The sequence below is a fragment of the Polypterus senegalus genome, chromosome 8 (genome assembly GCF_016835505.1).
Source record: "Polypterus senegalus isolate Bchr_013 chromosome 8, ASM1683550v1, whole genome shotgun sequence".
Taxonomy (NCBI): Eukaryota; Metazoa; Chordata; class Cladistia; order Polypteriformes; family Polypteridae; genus Polypterus; species Polypterus senegalus.
In genome coordinates, this window is record NC_053161.1 from 26,379,281 (window position 1) to 26,398,155 (window position 18,875).

An 18,875-nucleotide genomic window follows, 5' to 3' on the forward strand; every position below is an offset into this window, starting at 1 on the left:
ATATTACCAATGGGCCTTTTTCAGGGAACAACCAATAGGTTAAAACCTACAGATGTTCTGAATCGGTTAAAGTAAATTAAGCATTGCAAGTTGAAACACAATTTCCACAGATGTCCCAACTTCTGCTGATTACTTAAAACCCTCCATCTGTCTTAAAGCAGAGTTGGAACAGACTGTGTAGCTACACTCTTTAAAGTACTACTTGGATAATATTCCATTGACAATGACATGAAAACAGCAATTAAGAAATGCAATGAGATAGAGCAGTATTACCTTTAGAAGTGTAGGCCTTTCATGTAGAGAAATTAAAAAAAATCAAAGTGTCAGTGAGTATATTGTCCTACACAACCCAAAGGCAAAGGGAAACGGGGAAAAAACTCAAATAGAAAGAGATCTGGCAGACCCAAAATCACAGCCCATTTTAGAAGGCAAGTTTTTGTAATTCCACTAACACTCCATTTATCATCCACTTTTTCCAGTCAGTAGAACTTAAAGTTAGCTTACAATAACAACATGGTGTTAGTCATTCCAATTTCTGTTTTGAAGGAAACACCTGCATTGCCCAAAGCATTTTTTTACATTGCTGCCATATGGCTAATAATACTGTATGTTTACTTTTGATTCTAACTCAAAACAGGAATAGTTTAAAATAATCAGTATATTTTCAAATCCTGCCTGAGGTTCAAGATTGTATGAGCTTGAAGCCTACCATAGCTTCATCACTTATACGATGTAAACCAACTGTGAATAAGGCATTTGTGTACCATTGATTACACTGATGTCTCCATCCAGTCACTCCAGTGTAGTCTAGACAACTAGCCTGGCATGTTTTGAAGATATAGACTGACAAAAATGTAAGCAGTGTAAAAACAAAATAATAATAATAAAAGAAGAAATATGCCATTTGTGAAGAATGAACAAGGTGATCACTGTGCCCATTGTTGTGTTCACCACTGGTGTAATTCCACATACACTACAAAAAACCTACAGATATTGTTTATAAACCAATACACACACATAAAATTAGAGAAAGATGCCATTTTAAATACATGTCACATAAGAGGAAATTCCTTAACACAAACACAATCCCCTAAAACACACACTTATATACAAGGCAAATATAACTGGCCTATGTCTTGGCCTAGGCAATACATAGGTAGTAGAATCAGGACTTTCCCAGAAAATACTTTGAATAATAATAATAATAATAAAATATACAGACAAATGGAAAACATCAACTTCATACAGGCAGAAATTGGACTGTAATTAAAACCAGGCTACATAAGATGTTAAGACAGCGGTGCTAACCACTACAACAATGACACCCACAAATTGTGTCTTCTTAATTCATTTTGTAAATCTCTGTAAATTCAAAGGCAGCAGGAGGTTTTCCTGAATCACAAGAGCAATGCTTCTACAGATTTCCTTTTACTTGCCATTGACTCTAATTAAAAGAAATGACTCATTGCCAGTGGCTTTCAGAAGAGGAACATGATACTCTAAAGCTGATTTAGATTAACAAGAACTGACTGAGTTGCTTAAGTGATATTATGTTTTATTTGAAAGCATATGTAGGGATGAAGATGGAATTCTTTTCCATCTACCTGTTTATAAATTGAAGTACCAATGATTTAAAATACTGCTGTGACGGTAAGACAAAAATAGTACCTATTGAAAAACTGATTTTTGTAACATTTTTACACTTCTCTTTGGGAATACACAGAATCTGACAGAGTTACTTACTAAACCCTCTCATAGCAGCATAAATGCGGGGGGATATGCATTAAATTTAGGACATACTGTGATAAGAGAAATTGCAATTTAAATGCAGCTGGAGAAGTTGTTAGTGGTGTTTGGAGAGAAGTTTTAATTATAAGCTAGGTGACATCTATACAGAATCTACACGGTCTTACCATATTAGCAAGAGTTTTTTCGAGCGTAAATCTAAATTGAAAAGACATACTGAATTTAAGCTAGGATGTGTAAAGTTGCTTTTTGCCACTGTTGAATAAAACCATTCAACTCAACTCAATTTATTCTTGTACAGTGTACTTATACTTATAAGCCCCTGTCCGCTATGCACTAGTTATTAATACAGTATAACTACAACATAACACAAAACAGACTGAAAACGTAAACAAAAAAACTATTTTAAAAAATATTTAAAACACTGACAGAAACACACCTTGCATTGTATGCAAAGAAATAAATGTACACATACAGTATACTGTTGTATTTTTTCTAAACCGTAATAAAAGATGCTTACGATGACAACAATTTTTAGTGAAGATTCCACTGTTATAGGTCATCTGCACTGCGAAAAGGATCATGATAAAGGCAGATTTTGATGATTACAGTGACATTCAGTGAAGTTCTGTCCAAGGCCTGTTAACTGGCAATGATACATCAACTCTACGGAAGGCTAAATGCCACTACAAGCTCTAAAATCTCTTTATTATGAAAGAAAATCTTGAGATGAAACTATTGCCAAGATATTTTTTAAAGTTCCACAAGACGAGACTATTGCCAAGAGATTTTTTTAAGTCCTGCCCTCCTCTCAACCACTTTTCAACCACACCCACAGTCCTCTCACCTCTCATTCATGTGAATGCTTTTATCAGACACAGTTCCTGTGCTCTCAGCTCATAAATTTTTGTGTTTTCCTCAGTTTAAGTTCCCAATAAAAGAACACTTATCATGTCCAAATCTTATTGAAGAATTTCATCCCGAAGGGTTATCAACAGAAGAAATGAGTACATGGGCAATCCTAGCAGAGAGAAACAATGAAGTCAAACAAATTAACACAAGTTACACAGCAAATTGGTTAAATTGGTTATATATTATCTATACTAATAAAAGGCAAAGCCCTCACTGACTGACTGACTGACTCACTCACTCACTCACTCATCACTAATTCTCCAACTTCCCGTGTAGGTAGACGGCTGAAATTTGGCAGGCTCATTCCTTACAGCTTACTTACAAAAGCTGGGCAGGTTTAATTTCGAAATTCTAAGCGTAATGGTCATAACTGGAATGTATTTTTAACCATATACTATACTGTAATAGACTGCAGCTCGATAGCCGTGGGAAGCGGAGTTTCGTATTAAAGCATTTAACCAATCACATTTCAGCCATCATTTGTTGCCAGGCAGAGAGAACAGACTGCAGCTCGATAGCCTTGGGAGGCGAAGTTTCGTATTAAAGCATTTAACCAATCACATTTCAGTCATCATTTGTTGCCAGGCAGAGAGGCTTTCACAATCCGTTGTGTAGGCACTCTAACACAGAATAAATGTCAATTAACCTGTTGCTTCAACCAATCAGATTTTGAGTTGGTGTCAGTAGGGCCCTCTAGCAGGCGTGTGGCAATGTCACCGTATTCAGACCCATTGATTGGATAGAAGCCAATATGAGGAACTCTACGAGGCCACCGAACGCAACACAAACGCTCCAAGCGAAAGATCATCGCGCGCACTACGGCCAACTCCATGACAGGATTCTGGACAATATTATTTGCCAGACACAGACCAGATTTCAAGACCACGAAAACCTGATGTTTGTCACACTCCTCGAGCCCCAGAAGTTTCGGGAATACAAGAAAAATTTCACGCATGCAGCCTTCTCAAGTTTAACAAAAGAGCCACGGAGCGCTTTTTGATCTGTCTCAGCTAAAAACAGTACTGACTGTAATGTATGCCATGGATGATTTTTTAGGAAAATCTCCCACTGATCTCCTTGACTTCCTTCATCAGAAAAATCTGAATGAGAGCTTGGGGCAGCTGTTCACATTGGTATATTTGGCGGTGAGCATTCCCGTGTACACTGCTTCTGTCGAGCGGACATTTTCACCTTTCCCTCGATTGCAACCAGTTGTCCTGTCCCTGCAGCTGAAAAACACCCCCACAGCATGATGCTGCCACCGCCATGCTTCACTGTGGGGACTGTATTGTACAAGTGATGAGCAGTGCCTGGTTGTCTCTACACATACTGCTTAGAATTAAGGCTAAAAAGTTCTATCTTGGAGTTTGCTAAAAGACAGGACTCTGAGATGGTGAGAAATAAGATTCTCTGGTCCTTTTCTTTTTCATTACTTCTTTAACACACTACTTCTCCGCTGCGAAGCGCGGGTATTTTGCTAGTATTACATACTGTATTATTAATATTTTATTTCATGTTATTATTTTTATTTTCTTGCTGTGTTTTTTGCAAAGCATGACATGCATATGACTCTGGTCTAGGTGATTAAAAATTACATACAAGATGAAACTCAGTTTCTCTTTTTCCTCCTCTACATTTATAGCAAATATGTAGTATAGGTGACTTTAACTATTATTTTACATTACACTTTTGTTTTGAGCATTGCTTGTCAAGTCAGCAGTTATGTAAAGCAGTGCTTTTCAATCGCTGGTTATTGTTTATAATGGAAATGGGTTGTGGTGGGGCATCACTACGACCATCGGGCTCACAACCACACTGATGATCTTCCTTGAAACAGCAATGGGGCCCCCCATTCTAATGATCACGGTTGAATCAACAACTGGGTCAAGATGGGTCACAAGGACAAATGCGTGGTAAAAACTGGGTTGCAACACCAAAAATGTTGAGAAAAATTGAATAAGACACAGATGGTATGTAAACTTGTGTGTTGGCCAAGGTATCTAAATGAGCATTACTGACTTGCAGTCCTAGTCAAAGAAGTGACATGTCATAGGAGTGACATAACGAAGGAGTGAAACCTCAGATATAAATTTCAAAGGAGTGATAACCAGCCAACCAACCATCCTAGTGGTAGGTGAGGCTACAACAATTTTTTTGGCGAGCGTACTTTCAGTTGTGTGTGGTAGGTGACTCGTTATGTCACTCCAATAAAATGTCACCCCTATGAAGTGTCACTCTTTCGATACAGACCCCTGACTTGAATAGGCTTTCTAAAATGTGACTTTATAATAACAAAAGGAAAATGAGAAACATGGCACTGTATCAACATCTTTAAATTAGAACTTGATCATGAGCACAAAATGAATGTTGAGACAGCCTAAAATGTTCAAAAGCTAAATAAAAGGTTTGAACATATTCTGTTAATTATATAAAAAAGTACAATCAATGAATAAAAATCAATAAATGTAATTAATTAGATTACATTTAAGCTCACAGACCCTCATTCACTTAAGCCGAGTAAATTATGAGATACCTTGCTACTTTATACGTTTTGAAAAGTAGGAGGAAAACAAAGCATCTGGAAGAAATTCTCTGGAACACAGGGAAACATACATTTGAAGTGTACAGTAGACAGACTAAAATTTAAACTTGGGACTACAGATCTGTGAGGGAGCAACACTGATTTCTGTACTAAATACCTACTTCTGTGGATTTTAATAAATCAATTCATTAGAAATAACTGATTACATCGCTTTTTCTGTTTAAGTTTTGACAGATACAAACTTTTAGAAAGTGGCACAAGTTACCTCAAAGTTTGTGAGAATAGCAAAAAAAAAAATGAAATCATAAATTCTTAGTTCGGACACTGTTGGAAGATTAAATTCTGCTTTTTATTCAATTCAACTCATTGTCCTATTGGAAGATAAACCTCCCAAATCTAAGAGTTTTTTCAAACTGCAACAGATTTTCTTCAGGGACTTCTAAAGTTAATTCCATATATTTGGGTGTGTATCTTTGCAAGTGTTCTGACACAGACAAGTGCCTATATAGCATAAGGCTGCCACATGCATTCTTTATGATAAGGCTGGTATTATGCAGATGATACAAGTTGTTGTTGGGATACATAATAAAGCCAGAATTGTCAGTGTTGGTTTGATCAGATCATACTATTGTCTTTTACCTGATATTTCCAATATGCATTTGGACAAACTGTACTCAAGCTCTTATGTGAGATATTTCATAATGTCTTTTATATTGCCACTTTCTATCATGACACCCAGGTTTGTTAAGAGCTTGAGTGGCTTTGGTTGTTTTGGCCTTCTGAGACATGAAAAATGAGCTGCCTTTGGACTTGGCCTCCCTGACATGTATGCTTCTCATCAGGATGCTTATTTTCAAATGACATCTTATTATGCACAAACGTTTTTTTCTTCATTTTTGTTAAATGCTTCTAAACTTTAGAAGGAATCACAGTCTGGGAGATGTATATGAGACAAAAACCAAAGAGTTACAAGTTTTTGAAAATCAGAAAATCTATCTTAATCAAATATCACCTTAAAAACACAAATTAAATTTACTGTAGGAAAACAATGTTCAAAGATGTTGAACTGAAGTAATCAGAGAAACAGACACTAAATCACTAACTAATTAAGAAGACTATATCCATAATCTTGGACAAAGTGACCTGTTTCAGTGGTCACATTCCCAGAAAAGCATGGTCATGTCATAGCAACAGTTTTCAAAAATTGGGAGTATCTGCTAAATAATTAAATGCTGCTGTGGTGAAAATCAAAAAATAACAATAACAAAAACAACAAAGCTTAAAGAAAAATATTATCCAAAAACAGAAATATATCTGTCCCCTTTATGAAAAATCATAAATAAAAGTTATCAGACCAAAACAAAATTTTTGTTTAGTTATATTAAATATCTAACCCTTAATCATTCTTTTGTCTCCACTGTTATGATTCTGTATTCTTGTGTTTTTTTGTTTTTCTTTTCAAGGCTTTAGTCATTTTTGTGTCAGACAGTTTGTCAGGTACTTATTTTGCCTTAAGAACTCCAACTTACTCTTTTTCCTTTAAAGACATTTGGCAAAAATTTTTGACTTTGTGATATTTTGACTTTTTCCTCCTTTTTCTATTTTTCTATTGAACTTGTTGTTTTTCCTGGTCAAAACAATCCTCAAATCACACTCAAAGACCATTAACATTTAATCTTTATTAATTTATGTCAGCTAGTTTCATACCATTCCTGAGATAATGATTAACATGACCTCACATTCAATCAATACTTGTGAAAGGATTTCATGGCAGCAGTGTACTCATAGAAACACTGACAGGATGCCATAATCTGATATCAAGAAGATGAGACAAAATAGTTCAGTTGAAACACTAGAAAAGGAGGTTCATAGAGAAAATGTATATGTTTGGAAAGAATTCAGGTAAAAACTTGAAGAGGGAGGCCGTAAAAAGAACAGGCTTTATAGAAAACATCTAAATTCAACTGGAAGGACTGAAAAACATTTTTATTGATAGAAAAGCTTAAGTAGCTTTTGTGTGGAAGTGTATTTGGACAAGAAAAGTGAAAGTTTAACAAAATAGATTTTAGACATTTAAGGTGGTAGTACCACTTTAAGCTAAAGAATTAAATTGAAGCTGTCTGGCAAGCATGTCCTAAGCAACAGTGTCCAGAGAAAAAGCCAGACAGTGAGATAACCATGAGTAAATCTTGCTTAAAACTGGTTGGAGCAATTAAACAACTCACTGAGTATTATAATTCTAAACATTTTTAATCCAATGCCTCATGAAGGCTGCACTAAAAGTAGGGCCAGTGATTTTGAATTGCAAATATCAGAGGTGCTCTTGTTAACTTGGTCTGCCAGAGAGCAAGCTTATGTTTACAACGAACCGTCTACAGTTAAAGATTCTCCAACAAAAACCATATTAGACAATTAAATTTGTGTTGTATGTAAAGAAAACACAATGCAGCTGTTAAAAATAAACATAACCTAATGCAATGGAAAAATCTTTCTGTAGTATTAGATTATACATTTGCATCTGAAGACATCTATGAACAAATGATAAAAGTGAATGATATGTTGTCACAGGTGTTGTGCGTCCTCTCTGTTCCTCATCATTAGGACTATAGTGTAGGAGGCAATGTATTTTTGAAAGAACTGGCAGCTATATTAATGAAAATATGAAATGCAAAATATAAATTTGAAGTAAACGATGTGTCACTTTGTCAAAATGACTGTTGTTAATAGTGCTGATAATTAACAGCCAAAGGTGATTCAGATTTCAGTACTCAAAACACCCAAATCAACAAGTCTGCCTAACAACACCAGTAGATGCACAGATGAGGCTGCACAACATCCACCTTTTGAATGAAGAGCCAAATGAAATTTAACATCACTGAGTAACTGAAAATGTAAACATGCCATGACAAAACAGCCACGGCGTTTTAACACGTTGTACATCCATAAACCACAATGCTCAGCTAAACTTTATTTGCTGCTATTATGCCATATAGTGATGCAATATTTAAAAAGACAGAAAGACGTCGTAGCAGAGAGAGGCACTTTGCAATCGTGTGGAGCCCAGTAGCTGCAGTGATCCACATGTCTGTCTGTCTTCACTGTTGTCGCACTCATTACAATGAGAAAATTAATTATTAAGCTTCAGTTACCCTGTGTTATTGAGCTCCTGAATGGATAACAGCAATTTTAGCCTTTTATTTTCTCTCAGCATTAGGTATTTTGTTCTCTCCCTGAAACCCCAGCAGCAAATTGGGGGAAGCTATATTAGCAAGGAGCCCTATGGGTGTAGGCCTTTGCAGTACAGGATTTTGCAGCCATTCACTACACACTTTTTAACAGTTATCCCCAGACGTGCATTCTCATTTGAGAGTCGCATCTGGCCCAGAGACGAAATCTTTTACATGTCTGTGTCTAGTGTTTAAGATGGGCATATCTCTCATCAACTGTAGAACAAAGTACTACTATACTGTATCTGTAAGCTCTTGGTATCAAGTTTAATGACACTTATACAGTAAATAAACATACCATTATGCATTAATGTTTAAAATGATATAATATTTACCAGCTGTTCCTGTAAATATATAAAAAAGCATTGAGTTAAACCACTAATAATATCCATCATCCATTCATTACAAAGCCCTATTAATCCAGTCCAAGGTTGCAGAGTCTGTAAGCATCAGGTGTGAGGTATAAAACAACCCCGAAAATGCAATGTTTATGGTATTTTATTTCTATAAACTATTCTACACTAACCTAAAACAAACTTTAAATACGTTTTAGCTACTGAAAAACCCTTCAACCAGAAGAGAAAACACTGTGCTTAAATCGTTTAAATATAAGATGCTAAAATGTCAGTCACAAAGAAATGTAATTTGTCCTTTCTACCTTGACATGTTCATATCCATGTTTAATTTTACCCATCTTTCCATCAAAATGCAAATACATATTACCTGTTGGTACATGCCAACATCCTATAAAGAGCACTGTCTGTACAAACAAGCATTCAGTTATGTGGGAGACACAGGTATACCTAATAAAGTCGACATGATGCACGTTTATAATATTTTACCAAAACATTGGTAAATAAAGCAAGATTTGACAAAATATAATAACCCCAAAAGTCCAACTATATTATTACTAAAATATTTTTCAAGTTACTGTACTGATGAGTTTTAATCTATCATTCAAGTGTGATTACCTCTATGGTGCATAACTATATAGTTATTGCCAACAAACAAAGGGTAAAGAAACAAACATGAAAAATCAAAACCTGAAAAGTTAACAATGTCAGTTTAGTAGCACATGTTAATATGAGATAGCCTAAGCAAAGGCAGAATATTTGTGTAGGGAAATAATAAGCATACATTTTGTTTTCATTTCTTTATCAAAGACTGGACTACCTTAAGAAATACTGTTTTCTGTAGCTAACCAATAGGAGCTGAAAGGCCAGGAATAGTACAGGAACTGCATTTCTGATCCAAGATTAGCTCAGAGCTTCAATTCCATTCTAGCTCTTTCTGCAATTTCGTAGACAGAAATAATGAATCTAAACATATCTTTGAAATAATATTCACCATAAATAAAATTCATATTTGAAGAATTAAAATATTAGTGTTATATACATTTTTTATGTTTAAACTCCCTCCGGTTTGAAATAAGAACTAGGTATTTAGGTTGTTGCAGACGCAAGAAGTGCCACTCTAGGATTATTACATCTGCATACATTCTAAGCTAAATACACCAACCTGAAACCCACTATTTCTTCTGTCTTCAGGTTTTGCTCTCGGGGTAAAAGCTCAGTCTCCGGTGAGTTACTGGCAGTCTCATTGTACTCACTAGAAAAAAAATACTTGTTTACAAGAAAAAATTACAGTTGTGTTGTTTTATTGGACGAGCTATGCGATCTCTCCTCTTTCATTTACAGCTGCACCCCTAATTTCTCTGGCAGTGTAATTGTTTAAGTTTGGCAGCAAAGAAGGCACATAAGCAATGAATGCCTTGTCAGCACTGCTATGGCATTATACTGTAATGTCAGTGAAAGGGAGAGAGAGCGAGAGAGAGAGGGTGAGGGAGAAAAGCTGCATAGCAGATGACTACAATAAATTCCCAGCACAGCCCATCAGAGTGTTGAAACTCAGTTATTTGCCAGACTTTTAAGTGATTTACTCATTAAATTTTAAAAATACCAACAGTACCTAGCATTATTAATGAGATACATACTTGGTTAATATATACTCACTGGGTAATTATGCATCTCAAATAAAATGAATGTAGAGAGAGATTTAGAGTGACAGATGAAGACAAATAAGGTGGAACTGCATATGCATAACAAGAGCATCCTGGCCTGTTCCTGTTAGTCACAGCCTTTAATAGGTTTAAACAAAATGTGTTCTTGTTTATTTCACTAGTATGACTTGAAAAGCAAGGGCACTGTTGTTAATGAGGCAATTAACCATCATCAAAAGGTATTTACTATTGAAACATTTTATTTAAGAAGAATTTCATTTAAAATATGATACTGATTCTGACAAAAATAAATGATCCCATCAAGAAATTACGACACAAAAAAAGCCTTTATCATATAAAATGTACTTTTTTTTTAATTTATTAATAAGAACTTTACATTTTTGCAATCTGCATTTAAAACTTGGCATAAATATTTATATATACCCTATAAACTAGGGTATAAGCTAGACTAATATCTTTAGGTGAGTGAATTGTGCCATTAAAAAGTAACAATTTTGATCTTCCAGATTAAAACATTAGCCGATTGTGTTTTAAATAAAAAGGTATTCATTGGCATTGCTTTATGTCTAAGAAATACATTAAGTTAAAAAAGTTTTTAATTTAAAGACATCTTAAAAAGCAGAGAATGACTTTCTACTACTTTAATTCATTCAGTTAGCTAATAAGTACAGTAAGTCTTGTATCTCTCTTTTAACTGAGCGATTTCATCCATATACAGTACACTTTAACCTCTACATAATAATATGACGTTTATAATCTTACTAATGTAGCAGGTTTCAAGCAATGTCTTCCACTTTTGGAATTACTGTTTGTGTGACATTACTATTATTTTGTCAATTCAAAATGTCAAAAATGGTACTTACTCTCAATAACAAAAGATAACTCCACCACAGGTCTCCAACATAACTCAATAACTCCACCACAGGTACCAACAGAGTAGGTTTCACCAAATAGTTTCAAATAGCATAACTTCAAAGTCAAAAGGCAGGCTTACAGGCTAAAAAGCCTAAAAAATCCTTAAAAGCCTCTGAATTAAATTACATAAAGAAGGTTTTTAAATAATCAAAGATTTATTATAAGAATTCACAAATATTCCAAAGAAAGCAAAGGCAGGATAAAAAAAATATAGGAAACAAAATAGTTTTGTCTCTAGGCCAATAAAAAGAAATGGTACCTTAATATGAAAGCAGGATAAAAAAAAACAGAACGAAGACACAACCAAAAGACAGGAGTATAATTACAATGCCAAAGCATCCATTTTCTGTGCTTCTTCTGTTTAAACAGCAGTATGGCCCCAACCCCTTAAGCTTAAACTTAAGTGCACAAGTCATACATTATTAACATAGACAAGGTGTACATCAAGGGGGTGCTCTCTGTGCCTCAATGACAAGCTGAGAAAGGAACTTGATTCTCAGTCCTTAGCAGTGAAGTAGAGCAAGTGCAGGCAGAAAAGAGAGCTTTTATAAATTTAAATCTTAAAGTATTATACAATTGAAAACTCGAGCTCCATATGCGCAAAGCATACAATTATACAACTCAAAATTATATATCGAGCACATCTGTCTCGACTAAAACTCTCCAAAATTTTTCCAGGGCATGATCCAACCTGCGAATGTTGCATTAAGTCCCAGCCTCACTGGGTCACATGTTCTAGGCCTGCACCAAATTAACATCATTCTGTATGAAAAATTTTAATTACCTTTCAGACAGCCTTGGACTCACAATCCCTCCTAACCCATTAACAGCTGCGTTTGGTGTTCTCCCAGATGGGTTTAAAGTGGAGAAGGACAAACAAACTGTGATTGCATTCACTACACGTTTGGCATGCAGACTTATCCTGATAAACTGGAAGAACCCAAACTCTCCTCTTTTAAGTCAGTGGGAAACTGATGTGTTATATACTATTTGAAATTGGAAAAAATCAAATACTCAGTTAGAGGATCCATACAGACTTTTTTCAAAACATGGCAGGATCTAATCAGTATTATTTTAAAATAAGTTTATAAAGCACAGAGAATTTATTAATTTAGGTATGTTTACAGGTCTTAAATTTCATGCTGTTTGGCTTGCTCTTTCTCTTAGGGGTGGGGATCGATTTGTTCTTAACTCAAATTTTCTTTATGTAAAACTTGATTGATTTGTATGGAATGCAAATTATATTAATAATAAAAAAGTATTATTCAATTGAAATTTCCATAAAAAAAAACAAATAACACTTTATGACCTGGTACTGCTAGATGTTATGTTTTTTAGTTGGCTTATTTCTGGCATTGTTTGAAGTGTTAGCAGTATAGCAAATCAGAGCATTCATGGGTTGACTTAGCTATCTCTTTTTCTTCTTTTCTCCTTTCGCTCTATTTGATCAGCTCTATAACTGATCTTATAAAGCTCTTTGCCATTATCTAAAGTTCATAAAACTAATATGTCTCCAAAATCAGCTGCTTTAGCTCATTCTTTTGACATCATAAGTGTAAGCCAGAAGTGCAGCATGGTTGTATAACTTAGAAACAGCTTATAAAACCGTGCATGCATTATGCTAGCAGTCCTGCATTATACAGTTGATTTAAAATTGTTCTTTTCTCCTGTCAACAAACACAAGCATAGTCAAGCAGTACCTTAGACTCACAATATAGCAGAGCTTATTAAACTATTTGCTTAAACTAATTATTTAAATATTTAGGTTATTCCTAAGAAAAACAAAACAGCATTAACAGACAAGGTACATTTTGTAGTTAGCAAGTAACAAGCTGTTTTAGCATAACAGGCTGCTTCAACATAGAAAGGAATAAAGTGTCTTTGCAAATGTTCACTTTTAAATGTTACAGGAAATGTTCTGCTCCTTCCAGCAACATCTGGCTTGTTAATTGTGGAAGACCAGATTAAGTACAGAATGGGACACCAGTGCCTCAAAGTACACACCCACAACCACTCATGATTTCACACATCCTAGACAATATAAAACTAATGTGCACATCTTGTAGATGTGGTAGAAACAACAATCCCTCATGCAAAATTTGACCATAACCCCCTAATTCCTTTATACCAACGACAATAATCACTGTGACTGCAAACTGCCAGGTCAGAGGTTTTTCCTTTTCATTTTCTTCCTTGTCATTCTGGTGTGTGTTCAGACTAGGGTGTGGTGTAAATCTGTTTATTTATCTATTTATTTATTGAGATTCTGTAAAATGCCAAATTTTACCCTGAGGACAAATAAAGTTCCACCTATCTATCTAATTCCACAGAGGCAATGACCAGGCTGATTCTTCATTTTTACACAGTTACTATATAAAAACTAAAAAAACTAGAAAATGTAGGCAAATATACCAATACTGACTTAATATTTTTTCTGCAATGTGGATCTGCATATCTCTCTATTATAAAAAAAAAATCTTGGGAAGGAGATGAGGGAATAACTCAGTCACTGCAGCTTTATTACTGGAAAAATGTCAAGAAATAAAAAATGAATAAAAATGAATGAAATGACAATAACAATCTCTTTAAATTGTATATCCGGATAACCAAAGCCAGGGGTTGACGAGCAAGCGAGCAGGGGGCAGAGCCCCCTAGTGATTTTATAAAAGAACCTGGTATCTAGTGGTGGTTGACCACAGTGTCACTATGAGTGCAGATGGGTGTTGGGAGAGGTTCCAATCTTCTCCCAGAACAGGTATGAATCTTCCCTGAGAGTGGCAGGACTCCCATTGGGTCTTTTCGCACTCAGTAACTGCACTGGTTCATTGGCTGTCAGTAAGGTGCATAATACAGTTGTGCTTGAAAGTTTGTGAACCCTTTAGAATTTTCTATATTTCTGCATAAATATGACCTAAACCATCATAAGATTTTCATTCAAGTCCTAAAAGTAAAGAGAAATCAGTTAAACAAATGAGACAAAAATATTATACTTGGTCATTTATTTATTGTGGAAAATGATCGAATATTAGGTCATATTTATGCAGAAATATAGAAAATTCTAAAGGGTTCACAAACTTTCAAGCACAACTGTATATTCTGTTCATCTGGCAAAGGAGAAAGGAAGTGCCAGTAGTGATGTTAAGGCTTGATGCAGATGCAGCAATGATGTTAAGTTTTGTCAAGGTTGTCACTGCTCAACTTTCTGCCCATTGCATTCTAAAAGTATATTCCATTATATTCCACCCAGTGTAAGATGAATAGCAAATACCTTCTTGCACAGTGCCTTAGTGCCAACTCAGGAAATTCCTGGTGTTACTGAAGGACACCCATGTAGCATGTGCTAATTTCTCGTTTAAGGTTGTTGAGTATTTATTATTATTAGTATTTAATTATTTGTCTGGCGCCATTATCCAAGTTGACTTACAATATCTGACATACAACTGCTTATATTTCTTGTTTTGTTTTTCCAGTTGGACAACAGGCAGGTAAAGTGAATTGCACATGGTCACACAGTGTCAGTCCAAAGCCTTAACCACAATGCCACACTGCCTGCCTGGTCAAAGGTCTCCAAAAGTATGCCTATTCTTATGCTTCCACGATCACATCCCCATTAAATGTGATTAACTTACCCTTAGCATACAGATTCCTTGTTGTCTTACCATACAATCTGAGATAACTGCCTGGTTAGTTGTCATCCTCTCTAGCATTTGACAGTAAGTAGAATTAGAATAATGAGAACCCTAAATAAAAGAGCACTTCAAGATTTATTGGCATTCCAGGAAGCACTTGATGGCCTTAGTAAATGTTCATTTTAACCCCCCTTCTTTAAGATCCAAATCTCACCCATTGATATGAGCTGAATTTTCACATGCAATTAATATCTAGAAATTGCACTCCATGTACTCTTTTCCCATAAGCATCAACCAGCTAAAAGCAATTATAATATAATGCTCTCAGACTTGATTAATCAATATAGTGGGACCCCTTGAACCCTCGGCCCGAGAACATAAATACGTTCTAGTCCTCGTGGATTATGCTACTTCTTCCATCCATTATCCAACCCACTCGTTTTCAACAAATTTGTCCCATTACAGATGGCTAATTCAGAGAAATTGCAAAATTTCTGGGATCAGTTACTTCCCCTAGTGCTTTTCACTTATCGGGAGGTCCCTCAAGCCTCAACGGGGTTTCTCCCTTTTGAATTATTATACAGACAACAGCCATGGGGACTAATGGATATCTTAAAAGAAGCATGAGAGGAAGAGGCCTTTCTATCCACTAAAAGTTTGGAACATATCATGCAATTACATGACAGATTGGCAAAGATTCAACCCATTCTAAATGATAACATGGAAAAAACCCCAGGCAGCGCAGGCACGGTGTTATTACCGGGTAACATCCTTTCAGAAGTTCCATCCCAGTGACCACGTCATGGTCCTAGTGCCTACCCCTCACTCTAAATTTAAACTGCTGGCTAAATGGCAGGGGCCATACGAAATTAAAGAGCGAAAAAGTTTGGTCAAATATTTGGTAAAACAACCAAATAGACGTCCAGCCGAGCGGATATATCACATCAATTTGCTGAAAACATTGGAAGGACTGGGACGTTGACCCATTCCTAAATCAGCCCCGCTCTTTCTTCGCTCATAATCACTTAACTTCGGTCCTAATTTAACTCCCATTCAGAATTAAGAGCTGGAATCAGTGATCCTGTCAATAACGGAGGTAGTCAGTGAACAACCTGGCCGGACCTCGCTAATTGAGCATGACATTATTACTGAGCCCGTGCTGATAGTCAGGGAACACCCTTATCAACTCCCGGAAGAAGAAAAGGTAGAAGTGGAACTTTTACAAGTGAATGCTGGAACTAGGTGTGATAGAGGAGTGCTATCATCCCTGGTCAAGCTCAACAGTCTTGGTCGCAAAGCCTGACGAGAGTTGGTGGTTTTGCAATGACTTCTGGAACATTGGAGGGACAGGAAAATTGACCCATTCCTAAATCAGCCCCACTCTTTCTTCGCTCATAAATTATCACTTAACTTCGGTCCTAATTTAACTCCCATTCAGAATCAGGAGCAGGAATCAGTGATCCTTTCAATAACGGAATTAGTCAGTGAACAACCTGGCCGGACCTCGCTAATTGAGCATGACATTATTACTGAGCCCAGGATGATAGTCAGGGAACACCCTTATCAACTCCCGGAAAAGGAAAAGGTAGAAGTGGAACTTTTACAGGTGAATGCTGGAACTAGGTGTGATAGAGGAGTGCTATCGTCCCTGGTCAAGCTCAATAGTCTTGATCGCAAAGCCTGACGAGAGTTGGAAGTTTTGCAATGACTTCTGTCAGCTTAATCAATTATCCCAATTCGAAACCTATCCTATGCCTCACGTGGACGACCTTCTCGAGAGGTTTGATAGCATGAAGTATTTGACCATGCTTGACATGACTAAAGGGTATTGGCAAATTCATTTAACGGAGTCCGCAAATGCCAAAACCGCCTTTAGTACCCCTAGCAAACACTGGCAATATTGTATGCTTCCATTTGGACTGCACGGGGCATGAGCCACCTTCCAACATCTGGTGGATAAAGTCCTATGGCCCACGACTCCTACAGCGCTGCCTACCTAGATGACGTGGTCATATATTCCTGCACTTGGAAGCAACACCTAGAGCAGGTTCAAGCTGTGCTTCGAACTCTTGGTAAAGCCAGGTTTTGGATTAGTCTTAAGAAATGGTTCTTTGGATTTACCGAGGCCAAATATTTGAGCTACCAGGTTGGATGAGGGTATAATACAACCACAGTGGTCCAAAGTTGAAGCCATGTTTATTTGGCCCTGTCCAAAAACCAAGTGGCAGTTTCAAGCCTTTCTCGGTTTAGCAAAGTACAACCATCAGTTTGTTCCCTAGTTTTTAGAGAGACTGGTGCCCTTGACAGATTTAATAAAGAAAAAGGCTCCTAATATGATAGTATGATTAGTACGACAGGATGAAAAGGCTGAGTCTGCATGCTGTGACCTAAAGCAGGCTCTAATTTTGGCACATGTACTAATTTTTCCTGATTTTTCTTTGCTTTTCATACTCTGGTCCGACGCTTTGGACACAGGTCTTTGTGCCGTGCTGAGCACCCCATTATGTTTTTGAGCCGGAAACTACTGGATCAGGAGACCAGTTATGCAGCAGTGGAGTGGGAGGCCTTGGCAATTAAATGGATGATTACACGGCTGAGGTACTAACTATTGGGTTGTGAGTTCACCTTTGTTACTGACCGTGCTTCTTTACAGTGGATAAGTCACTCATTGGTTTTCAGACTTTCAGAGTTATGGGTTTTCAGTCATTTATCATTTGGGGCCTCTCCAAGTCAACGCCAATGCTATTTCTCGTGTGCACAACCTCTTGGTTCGGGCCACCCAACCCGATGGTCCTGGGCTCTCTGCCATTTCACACATGTGATTTGGAGACAGTTACAGGCTCAAAAAAGTGCATTTGCCCACAGGACCAGGAGTTTGTGCTATCCTCTAACTCTTTCTTCTCTCTTTCTAAAGAACAACAGAAGAACGCTCAGCCTAACAATCTCTTCCAGTTCTGGTCCACCAGATCCTGCTTCCTCCTGATGTCACTTCTGGTTCCAGAATGTCACATACGCATGACGTCATTTCCTTCCGCCAACCATATATACCACCTCTTCGTTGTTATAATCGGTTCTGTTTTTGGACTCCAATCTGTAAAGACGTTATTCATTCACCTGACACCTAAAGTATACGGGGAGATCCCCCAAACCTTTGACATTTTCTTTGTGTTTAATTTACATCACGCTAATGGGAGATCATCTTAGAAAGACCAAAATCATTGACTGTAACAGTTGACTTGTTACTGTGTTCTTCCTGCTTTGAAAGTCTGCTATGTCAAATTCCAAGGTCAATACAGGTATCATTTATCTGAATAGAAGATGATCAGTGTTAATGGTTGACCATTTGCAAAGACTGCCCATGGCCATAATATTATATTAATGACAGGTGTATATAAATATCCCAAAAAGAACTGACTTAAGATCAGTGTTTATGTGCAAATCTTTCAAAACATAGATATGTATAGACCTGGGCCAGCAGGTTTCAGGGGCTTAAATTCAAATATCAGCCCTGTCACTTCATGTTTGGAGTTTGAAAGTTCTTTCTGAATCTGGTTTTCATCCAAAAAGGCAAACTGTTAACTTATTTTATGACTCAAAGTCTGAGAATATGCATTAAAGTGCCTTCCAATAAACTAGTATCATTTTAGTGTTACTTTCTGCCTTGTACCCTGTGCTGCTGGAATAGGCTCTTTCTCCCTCTAATTTACCAGACTGGATGGATTGGTAGAACCAATTTAACAGATGCTGCAAAAATTAGCAGTGGCAGATAAAAGACAAAAGGACTTAATTCTCTTTCTCTTCCGACTTGCTGTCTGTGAGATGCTACACACTTCACCTGGGTTCTCATATTTCAAGCTGCTATATGAGAGACAACAGTGAGGAAC

The 18,875-nt window shown here is 36.6% G+C and overlaps 1 protein-coding gene across 2 annotated transcripts in view; it reads right to left on the reverse strand.

Annotated features, from left to right (window-relative positions):
* Positions 1-10,220, reverse strand: part of tmem117 (transmembrane protein 117) — a 573,994-nt gene extending 563,774 nt beyond the window's left edge. For both annotated transcript variants that reach the window (XM_039760885.1, XM_039760884.1), the window contains exon 1: positions 9,946-10,220. The gene's annotated coding sequence lies outside the window, so the exon portion shown is untranslated. The remainder of the gene's footprint in view (positions 1-9,945) is intronic.
* Positions 10,221-18,875: the final 8,655 nt, after the last annotated feature.